The following is a 12,091-nucleotide window of genomic DNA, read 5'->3' as shown; positions in this document are numbered from 1 at the left end:
TTAGGTTAGGGAAGTTTTCTTCTATGATTTTGTTGAAGATATTTACTGGCCCTTTGAGTTGGGAATCTTCACTCTCTTCTATTCCTATTATCCTTAGGTTTGGTCTTTTTATCATGTCTTAGACATTTTCTGGATGTTTTAGGTTAGAAGCTTTATGCATTTTGCATTTTCTTTGACTGTTGTGTCAAGGTTTTCTAAGGTATCTTCTATGCCTGAGATTGTCTCTTCTATCTCTTGTATTCTGTGATTCTTGCATTTATGACTCCTGATCTCTTTCCTAGGTTTTCTGTCTCCAGGGTTGTCTCCCTTTGTTATTGTGATTTTTTTATTATTTCTTTTTCCATTTTTAGATCCTAGATGGTTTTGTTCAATTCCTTCACTTGTTTCATTGTCTTTTCCTGTTTTTCTTTAAAAGACTTATATGTTTCCTTTTTAAGAGCTTCTACCTGTTTACCTGTGTTCTCCTGTATTTCTTTAAGGGAGTTATTTATGTCCTTTATAAAGTCCTCTATTAACATGGGATGTGATTTTAAATCAGAATATTACTTTTCATATGTGTTAATGTATCCAGGGCTTGCTGTGGTGGGAGAACTGGATTCTGATGATGGGAGGTAGCCTTTGTTTCTGTTGCTTATATTCTTGTGCTTGCCCCTTGCTACCTGGTTATCTCTGGTTTTAGTTGGTTTTGCTGTCTCAGACTGTAGCTTGTCTCTCCTTTGAGCCTCTGAGCCTGTGGTCTTAGGTATGTCAGCACTCCTGTGATCTTTGGTGCGTTAGCACTCGTGGGAGACCTGCTTTCTCAGGACAGGACTGGGGTGCAGAGTGGGACTGGGGTCTGGATAGCTGTAGAACAGGGTCAGGCTAGGGCAGGGATGGAAACCAGAAGGATCCTGTCCCTGGCTGCTCTGCAGTTTCTGGTACCTGTGGGTTATGTGATCTTTGGTGTGTTAGTACTCCTGGGAGACCTGCTCTATCTGGGCATGACTGGGATGTGGGGCTGAACTGGGGCCTGGATAGCTGTGGTACATGGTCCAGTAGTAGGTTTTTGTCTAGAACTGTAGCCTACCTAGCCTGATGTTCCTGGTACTTTAGCTAGTCATTCAAGCTTTCCTAAAACTCTAATATAATATGTTATTTTTTAAAAATATTTTTGTGTTTACATTTCAAATGTTATCCCCTTTCCTGGTTTGCCTTCTGTAACAACACTATCTAATCCTCCCTCCCCCTGCTTCTGTAAGGGTGCCCCCCCCAAACCCACTCCCACCTCACCACCCTGGCATTCTCTCACACTGATGAATTGAGCCTTCACAGGACCAACAGCCTCGCCTCCCATTGATACCATACAATGCCATCCTCTGCTACATATGCAGTTGGAGCCATTGGTTTCTCCATGTTTACTCTTTGGTTGGTGGTTTTGTCCCTGGAAGCTCAGGGGGGTCTGGAAATTGTTGTTCTTCCTATTAAAGGGTTGCAAATCCCTTCAGCTCCTTCAGTCCTTTCTCTAACTCCCCCATTGGGGTCCCCATGCTCAGACCAATGGTTGGCTCTGAGCATCCACCACTGTATTTGTCAGGCTCTGGCTGAGCCTCTGAGGAGACAGCTATAGCAGGCTCCTGTCAGCAAGCACTAATTGGCATCTGCGTTAGTGGTTGGTGTCTGTATATAGGATGGATGCCCAGGTGGAACAATGTCTGGATGGCCTTTCCTTCAGTCTTCGCTTCATATTTTGTCTCCATATTTCTTTTAAACAGGAACCATTCTGTTTAAAAATTTGGAGAACTGTGGGTGGCCCCATCCCCCAACCAGGGGCCCTCCCTAACCTCTGAATATGATCTCTACAGGTTCTCCCTCCCCTTTGTTGGGCATTTTAACTAATCTCATCCCCGTTAGGTTCTGGAAGCATCTTGCTTTCCTGGCATCAGCCAACATAATGTTTTAACAATCTTGATATTTGGTGAAACCTTGGGGCTATCTCACATATTTACTCATTTGCAAAATATAATTTAATCATATTTTTTTCTATTTCAAATCTTCATTCCTGAGATTCTTTAATGTGTTTTTCTTTTCATGAACTCCATTAACAATTTGGAAAAAGCTATGATTCTTTCTCAGAATAATGATTTTAAATGATAAAATATAATAGTTAACATTATATAAAAAACTAATTATATTTCACAACATCTGTTATATATTACAAAAGCTCAATTTGTGATTCAGTTTATAAATATTGCTCGTACAACAGCATGTAGCATTTGATCTAATAACTACTGTAATTTTGAATGATATTTCAATCTATCTCTGACAGTAATACTGCATTGTAGAAATATCTTTGGTGTCTATTGTTTACAGAATCAGAGACTGAAAATAATGCAGATTAGAACGTCTGTTTGTAATTGAAGCAAATGATGAATTTTATGCAAAGGTTACTGTAGAGAAAGATGCTACTATATATACCAAAATTCTTAACTTGAAATATGTGCATGTATTTCTTGGAAAGTTTGTGGATTAAATGTTGAATTGCTCTAACTCAGTGCATTTGGGTTGTACATACTTAACTAAATTGTTTTCTTCAAAAATATATTCAGTGTTCATATTAGAGTGGAGCTTCTAAATGCTATGTATTTATTTAGACAAATTGCTAAAGGAGAAGTATAAAAACCAGAAAACAATTTACTTTTGTATAAAATGTTATCCAAAATGCATCTGTCTAACATAAAAGGTTTTGTTTCATTATACACTTGTACACACTCTACCTCATTAATGTAGACAGCAACTGCTAAAACTATGATAAACTATGGAAATAATGTCAAATTGTGATTTGAGTATAGTTACTATTAGACTTTTTCTTACTTGTGATACATATAATATTGATACTTCATATTTTATTATTTGGGTATTCAATATTAGAGTAGAGGTTACAGAAGACTGATCAAGGTTGAGGTTGCTTGACCTGAATTTCAAGAAAAGAGAGTCTCTATCAGAATTAACGTTTTGGCTGTTAGAAACTAAACATGTTCCCACATACATGTTCTGCACATGTGCATTTATCTGATGATTGTTCATTGGTTTGATGTTTTGTTTTGGTTTGTTTTGTTTTGATTTGGTTGTTTTGGTTTGTTTTGTTTTGGATTGGTTTGGTTTGGATTGCTTTGCTTTGCTTTGCTTTGCTTTGCTTTGCTTTGCTTTGCTTTGCTTTGGTTCTGTTCGGTTTGGTTCGTCTAGTTTGGTTTGGTTTGGTTTGAGGCATGGTCTTTCTATGTAGTCCTGGCTGTCCTGGAGTTTGCTATGCAGACCAGGTCAGCCTCAAATTACAGAGATCTTCTTCCTTCTACCTCATGGGTGCTAATTATTCATTCATTGAACAACAATTAACTTGGACCTTCTATATGACAGTTTTAGTTTAGTATTCAATATCAGTCTTCATTATGCTGATGAAGTCCTATTCATTTAAACTGATAACAAAAAAAATTATCTGACACTCTCATTATGTTTTCAGGGCATTATCTAAAATGTTGGTCCCATGGGGGGTGACACAGACTATGTAAAGACTGTTAGCCATTCTTTACTTTCTGTAAGTCCATACATCCATAATTTATATATACTCTCATAAGCTTAATGAATTCTCAAGAAAGAAAAATTTAAAAAGGAAAATCCTCTATTAGATAAATAAAGCATAACTAATAGAAAAAGAAGCATAAGAACAGGTACCGCAGACCCCACATTCATCAGAGTGTACTTTGTTTTTCATTCACTTATGAATGGTTTCTTACATTTACTCAAACAAATACTTTTTAATATTTATTTCAGCCTCTATCTTCAAACTGAATATAACAAAATAACTAAAAAGTAACTTATTACATTACTGAAAATGACATTTTCAAGTTAGTTTGTGTGTAAACAAATTGTTTCTCTAGGTGAAAGCTAAACTTTATTACATAAAACTTTGAGTCACAATGCAGATCTCAAGGAAAGGATAGCCCTTATCCCACTAAACAACAATGGGCTATGCCACCTTTCACTAGTTATTTCAAGATTACTGTCAGAGAATCAAAGGTACAGCCTTGTTTTCATCCACCTGCAATTGGTTTCTATACATCCTCCTTAAAGTCCCTAGGTGGAGACAAGAAACAGAATTACTCAGCCATACTCTTTAAACATAAACAGCGAGTACTTGGTTTTGGAGAATTGATATTGATTTTCAGGAGAGGGTCTTGTTTGGGTAAGAACATTGTATAGTTAGAGGGAGAGTGCAATTGCAGTGTAGTAGAGCATATAGTTTTGTTTGGGGAACATAGTATCTAGTTTCTGTGAACACCCAGTGGTTTCCTGGCATAGACACAGAAAATAAAATATTATGTTGGCTGAAACATTTTTCTAAGTATTGAACAAACTTCCAGCCACAAAAAGGATGTGTCTTTTGTCAAACAAAAATTATACTGGAACTCAAACACCTATAAGAGCCCTAGAAACACCTTACAAATTTGTTTTGTTATTGAGATTGCAATTTCAAACAGATATCACGGAGTCTGAGGTCTATACTGAAAGGAATCCAGAGCTCTGTTATTTGTTGATTCACCTGTAGGAACTGGTATTTTTTTTCACTTCTCATTAGCTTTACAGTAAATCTGAAGTGTATATTATACTATACTTCTATGAGAAGCATAGTTATCAGGGAAAGATTGTACTTGGTCAGGAGTCAACTTGTTTGACAGATCTTGGTTTTGAAAAACCCCTTTGGAAATGAAATTAAAAACAACTTCTTAGCTCGTTCTAGAAGAGTATTTCAGAGGGATTCTAGGGTCAACAATATTTTTCAATTCTTTAAACCACAAATTTCATGGATCTTAAGTTTCACAGAGTTCGAATATGCAACATAAAGTTCAGGCAACTGCTGAGGACTTAGGCTGCTCTGCCACTTTAACTGCCTTACCTTACAGGATTTTGCAAATGAAAGGAATAAACACTGTTTTGTTGCCCAACTATTTTGGCCACCATGCCTTATATTTAGAAAATATTTTAGTCATTTAGTGCGATATAATTTAATTGTTCTGAGAACAAAGGCATACCAACTTGGAGCATACACCATTCTTATACTAAATTGTGAATTCCTGACAAACAGTGCACCCACCTGGCACCAAGGAAACATTACATAATGATGACTGCATTGGCCCTAGAGCTCTGGCTTACCCTCATCTCTACCTGCTCTGTAGCACATGGTCTGCTGGGAACAATGGTGTCTCTCCCTACTTCCCTACTGGACAGTGAATGATTCCCAGTGCCCTACTTTTCACAACTGTATTCTCTATATCTTACTTACTTTAAATATGAAGTGTGGTTTTTAGAAGCCAGGGTACTCATTATTTCATCTGCAGATGGGAAAAATTGAGGCTGAGGAAAATTCAACTCTAAAAGCCAGGCAGAATTTAAAAAATCAAAAGCCAAATGACTTTAGGAAAGTCTTGCTCCTATGGTGTTGAAGGAAGGAGAGATCAATTGACTCTCCCCTTATATGCTAGAATAGCTTTTGACAAAACCTCTCTAAGTTGACTTGACAATATACAATTTGTACAAATGTAGATGCTAATAGTAAAAAAGAAAGAGAAACCCCTGTAGATATTTAAAAGAATCCTAATTTAATCTTCCAATTAAATAACATCATTTTCACAGAACTTTCCCTACAAATTCCATCAGATATTATAATTCTAAGTGACCTCTTATCACTCAGGACAATACTATAATACTCAAAGTATTAAAATAAATTTATCTTAAATGACATTTCTACTGAGATTCAATCTGCCCTTAAGGTATAGATAGATTGATGCTTTCAAATTTCCCTGTGCATTTGTCTCACACTTGATAAGAATATTTGCTCTGACTATATTTTTATACAGAAATATATGTAACCAAACATTCATGTGTACAAGATATATCCACTTCATATCAAACATAAAAAGACATCACATTTTTCACAAGCTTATATTCTTTTAAAATATACATATTAAGATATTTTACATACTTTTTAATTTTGATATTGTATTTTAATTATATTTCTCCCAGAGCCTCCTTCAAACACCTGCCCATAAATACCCCTCCTTCAAATTCATGCCTTTCTTTTTCATTATTATTGTATGTATATTTGAATATACATATACAGTCCTAAAAATACTTAAATATAACTCAAATATATACTGAGTCTACATAATGTTATTTGTATATATGTTTTCAGAGCTGACTTTTTGACAATGGACAGATAATACATGCTCTTCCAAGGAGAGAACTAATTCTGCTTCCAGCTTTTTTTCCGTTGTCTCTTTGAGAACTATTCTGTAGTTTTCTTTGAAGGGTTGAGGTCTTATGGGCTTTTTCCTGTCCACTTTGATCTGTTTGCTGTTAGCTTCCTTGCTCTGGCTCTTTCAACCATTCAATCTCTTCACCAACAATGTTCCCTGAGCCATTAAGTGGAGTAATGTTCTCTAGACATAGCCACTGAGACTGGGCTCCACAACTCTGCATATTGATTGGTCATGGTTTTCTGTAGTGGTCTCTATCTGTTGCATGAAAACATTTCTTTGATGAGGGGTGAAAATGTTTTGTAGACATCTTCACATTCTGTTATTATCATAATTTCTCTCTTTATTTTAAATGGAATTACTTTTTAGAGAACTCTCTTGCCTTAGCTCTTTTTAAAAATCAGTAACAAGAGGTTTTCATCCATGTGGCTATGACTCATAGAGATTTCTGCCAGAGATTTCATGTTGCAATATGTCACCCATATAAACAGTTGACTTAGTCAAATTTGGAGGTACTGTGGTATATTCTAAGGTAAAAGCAGTGAGATTAGACTCTTCTCTCCACTCAAATAGCAGTTCAGATGGTATGACAGCAATTACTATATATCTGCTATGAAAATACACATACACGGACACTTATACACAAACACAAACTTGCATATTCATATTCACATGCAAACATTTAAAATATATATATATATATATATATATATATATATATATATATATTCAGAGACTCACACTCTCTAACATACACAGGAATAATTTGCAATTTGGGATTCTGAGCTATGTAAGGAAGGTAAGACTAGGCTGCATACAATGCCTGATTTTTCAAAGTACCATTCAACTGAGTACACTTTCTACTGATCACAATAAATGATTATATAAATAGAAAATCAGTTTATCTAAAAGAATTGGTTTTCCCTGAACTATACACCTTATTCATACAAGTAGCAATAAATAGACTGAGTAGGATATATTTATATATTTATGAATATGTGTGTATATGTGTATGTGCTTGCATGGATAGATTTATATATATGTGTATATTTATCAATCAAAGTTAAAGACAAAGAAGAAAGGCAATAAGTGTGTACATGGATGACTGAAGAAAGGGAAGGAAAAATTCTGTTATTAAATTTTAATTTAAATATTTAAAACTAAAAGTAATGAAGTTATTATTCCAAAACGTTTACAACATAAGAAATTCTGTGGATCATTTTTGCATGGGGGTCAAAATAAGACAAATGAGAGAGGTGGACTTCAGTGTTTCATAAAAAGAAATGACAACATCTAAAAAGAGATTGTCAGTATAATATAGTCCATTTTTTGTTTTGTTGTTTCTGCCATGTTTCTGAGTTCCCTGTCATCTTGTCTCTATGATTAGTTTGCAGTTTTAAAGTAAACTCCCTCTTATATTCTCAACACTTACTTTATGGAAAGCCTTAAATTGAATTAAATTTTTAGTTCTCCATGTAATGTGTGTGTGTGTGTGTGTGTGTGTGTGTGATATGAATTTGCTCTTCACCATACTCAGTGGACTTTAAACTTGGGCAGATGTGCTTATTGCAAGAGTAAGCAGCCAATTTCTCTATTCATTCCCTGTCCATTTAGTGTTATTTTTGCATGTATGACACCATCCTACCATAGGATCACACCACTGTAATCATCCAAACTTCCAGTACACTGATAAAATTTAATGTCTTTAGAGCTGTGGGCAAGTTCAGTCTGCATTAAAACCATACCTTGTTATCTCAGAGGTTGATATTCATAAGTAAAATCCTAAGCAAACAAATATATAAATAAATAAAAATGCAAGAAATGAAAATCTATATATTTCGAACTTTTTCAAAGATAAGTTGTTTTGCTTTACTGTAGTTTGAAAATATGTCATTGGTGAGATTGATCCAATGCTGGGATAAAGAATATGTTCTGAAAATCTCTTTTAGAAAGATTGATAATATTAACCTCAAGCTATTTTAAGTCCCTGTCGATCTTTATGAAAACAGCCAAGAGATCCATTTGTTTTCCAAACAGTAGAAAGTCTCTGTTACCTTTTGTCAACTATGATTGAACAAATGACTTAGGGTCAAAGTGATTCAGTCATGAAATGCCCTGGTCCGGCCAGCCCCTGGAACACAGACTCAAAGAAAGCAACCACTTTGGACCTGAGCTGCCCATTCCAGCCAAGGGGGTAACAAGTCCTACTCATTTTTTTTTCTTGGACTTACATTATAAACCATCATGAGTCCAAGATTAATATGGGCCAGTGCAAGGCTACATGTTGACACATGCCCAACATGGCTGGTCAGAATCTTACACATTTTGTCAAGCTAGTCTGTCTAGGTTTCCACTGTTCCTTCTATGCAGGCATTTACATACACATATGTAATGGGTCTGATAAAATGCCCAGAATGAGAATTCTTTGTTCCTTTAAGAAACAAATCACTGAGGAAATGCAACACAAACTTGGGTTTTCTCAAGGTATTCTTTCTTTCTTTCTTTCTTTCTTTCTTTCTTTCTTTCTTTCTTTTTTCTTTCCTACTCTAATTTTATATAATTCACTGGTATCAAACATTCTAAGAAAAAATTGAGAAACTTTTCACTATGAAAAACCTATCCTGATACACAAAAGGGATCAATGAGCTATAGACACATAATTCTGAGTCAAATGGGAAGCTCTTACTCTCCTTCCTGCTTTCCTGTTCTCTCTTTCTCTCTCTCTCCTTCCCTCCTTCCCTCTGTGTTCAATGCATTTGCATATATATGAATATAAAAATCTCCATAATAAAGCATCTCTGTAAATTTTGCATAATAACAAGCTCCAGCATACTTAAGGTAATTAAAGTCATAAAATGTAAGTTCATATCAAATTGGAACCAAACCCAAAATTAAAGGCAAAGAATTAAAATGAAAATATTGCAATACACAGAATTCTTGAAATAGGAGGACTAAAGAGGAAGTGTTTTGTAAGGGAAGTGTGTGTGTGTGTGTGTGTGTGTGTGTGTGTGTGTTGATGTGCATGCACATATCAACATATGCCTGTGGAGACTAGAATACAGAATTGGATTATGCACTTTTTTTTCAGGAATTTCCCATATTACCTTTTGGTTTTGGTGTTTTCTTTATTTTAATTATTTAATTAAAATTTTGTGGTAGCTTCTCAATGGTCTGGGAATCACCAAGTAGGCTAAGCTATTTGGTCAGCAAGACCCAGGAACTCATTTGTCCTTTTGGCCTCAGTACTGGGATCACAAGATCTTGGTACCAAGCCTTCACACGGAGGTGGGTTCTGGGGATCATTTCAGGTCTTCGGGAGGCAAACACTTTCCTGACTAAAGCATTATCTCAGACTTCAAGACACAAATCTAAAAGAACACATTAATGGTGTTTAGAGAGTATCAATTATACTGCTAAGCATTTATTAAATAAATTTTTAATTCAAAACAAAACAAGGTTTTCCAGCTAACACTTTAGATGCATCATTTCAAGTGTTATAAAAGCAAAACAAAGTGAGAGCAAATAAGTGAAATGAAACTGGAAACCACATGAGTTGATGGGAGTAAATGCAGATAAAGAAAGGGGAAGATTTCTGGTCAGTGGTGCACGCCTTTAATCCCAGGACTTAGGAGGCAGAGGCAGGAGGATTTCTGAGTTCAAGGCCAGCCTGGTCTACTGAGTTAGTTCCAGAACAGCCAGGGAGGGCTAAACAGAGAAACCCTGTCTTGAAAAAAAGAAAAAAAAAAAAAAAGAAAGGTGAAAAAAATGGGCTGGAAGATTATTCTTAGAAAGATGGGACTCTGAAACCTCTATCTAATAAGACTGATACTAATGAGTCAAGTACATACTATGAAAATACATACAACATATTACTATGTATAAACAAGTACATTATATATACATATATACACATGAGCCAAGCACTCTGCCACATACCTGTTGCCCAAACTCAGGAGACAGAGTCAAGTTTGAAGTCAGCTAGAAATAAAACAACAAAAAGAAGAACAACAAAACTAATGCCTAAACAAAGAAAGAAACAAAAAAGTTACTTCAGACATAAACTTGACAACTTACAGGAAAGTGATTGATTTCAATGTACAGTACAGAGGGCTGGCACCAAGAGATTACAAGAACCAACAAAATGTTTAAATTCAACTATAGATAAAGGTATATGAAAAATTAAATTACAATGTCCAAATATTTAATGGTACTGCAACAGTAACTGCATACAATCACGTATAAGAGGGTGTAAGTGGGAGGGGGGCAGAAGATGTTACCATATTTCATTTTATGAACACAGTATTCAGAGAGGAAAAGCAATATCCTTTGGGATATGACTGCAAAATTCCCAAGAAAACTTTGTTATGTGAACACACTTGATTTCAATGGAAAGTAGAAAGCAGAGGCTTCTCCCATGGCTTATATTCAAGGTAAAAGTCTGGAGAACTCAGCAAACAAATAGTCCTTGAGGGAATGGTTAGGAATACATCATCACCTTTTGTATTCTTTTATGCCTAACAAAAATGTGTGTCTTAGATGAAAAAAAAAAAAAAAACCACAGTGTCATGCAAAGAATTTATAGTTTTTTGAATTGTTGCCAGTACTCTATACTAATAATAGAAAAATAATGACAGGGGCTGGGAAGATGGCTCAGCAGTTAAGAGCATGCTCCACTCTTGCAAAGGACCTTAGTTCAATTCTACACACCCATGTCAGGCAGCTTACCACCACTAATAACTCTAGTTCCAGTGGATTCATGCCCTCGTCTTGTCTTTGGAGATACAAATTTGGTATACAAATTCATGTGCATATAAACGCATACACATAATTGAAAAATAATAATTTCAAAGAGACCAGGGTAAGCAAACTGCTACAGGAAAAAATGTGGTGAAAAAATACAGAATATTAGCAAAAAGGTTGATATTGAATACTGTTCTTGTCAAGGATTAATGGACCCCATGAGCATTTAAAACAATATTGTTGTGACTGGGAGAGTACAGTCAGAAATTCTAAGCTCCATTTAAGCTTCCAAAGGTAGGGCTATTCCCATTCTCTCCTGTTTATCCTACTGCCTGCCTAAAACATGACTCAGGTAAATTGATTGAATTATCAGGTTTTTAAAAATAAGTTTACAAATGAAAAAAATTAGAAATATTGATAAAATATAGACACATGGAGCCTGGAACTTTGGCAGTTTATTTTGAAGAATTACCTCTGTGTTTTTGGCTAGGGTTTCCTTTAGTTGCACCTAAATACAAATTCTATCAAACAGGAGTTATGGGTATGATGATGATGAAAAGCTACCAAATGAAGAATGAAAAAAAAAAAAAAAAAAATCCCATGACTGCCCAGCTCACTCAGCATTTGACCCATGCAAACTCAAGCATCATTTTTTTTTTTTTTTTTTTTTTTTTACAGATACTTTTTTTCACCAAGGAGCTCCAGAGTGATTTTGGCATACCTGCAGAAAACTCATCTTTTCTTATCACTTAGAGGCTGTGTACTGGGAGATGCAGATCGGAGTGATTAAGGATCGAGGCTCTGTATTGTATTGCAAGATGGGGTCACCTACAAAGCATTATTCATGAAATGCAAATTCATAAAGGAACACAATCACTTTCAAAACTTTTTTCCAAGAAATGCTGACCTTCAGTCTTTCTTGAGCACCATTTCCCCTCAATATTTGCTATTGCCACTACACTGCATCTCCACTGATTTCTGTGACCTTAAAACAGCCTTTACTGTCCTGGAACTGTTTGCTGCTCAGCAGATCTTCACTCTGCCCGCATCTCTAGATGCTC

Source organism: Arvicanthis niloticus, chromosome 14 (genome assembly GCF_011762505.2).
Source record: "Arvicanthis niloticus isolate mArvNil1 chromosome 14, mArvNil1.pat.X, whole genome shotgun sequence".
NCBI lineage: Eukaryota > Metazoa > Chordata > Mammalia > Rodentia > Muridae > Arvicanthis > Arvicanthis niloticus.
Note: the sequence above shows the minus strand (reverse complement) of the source record.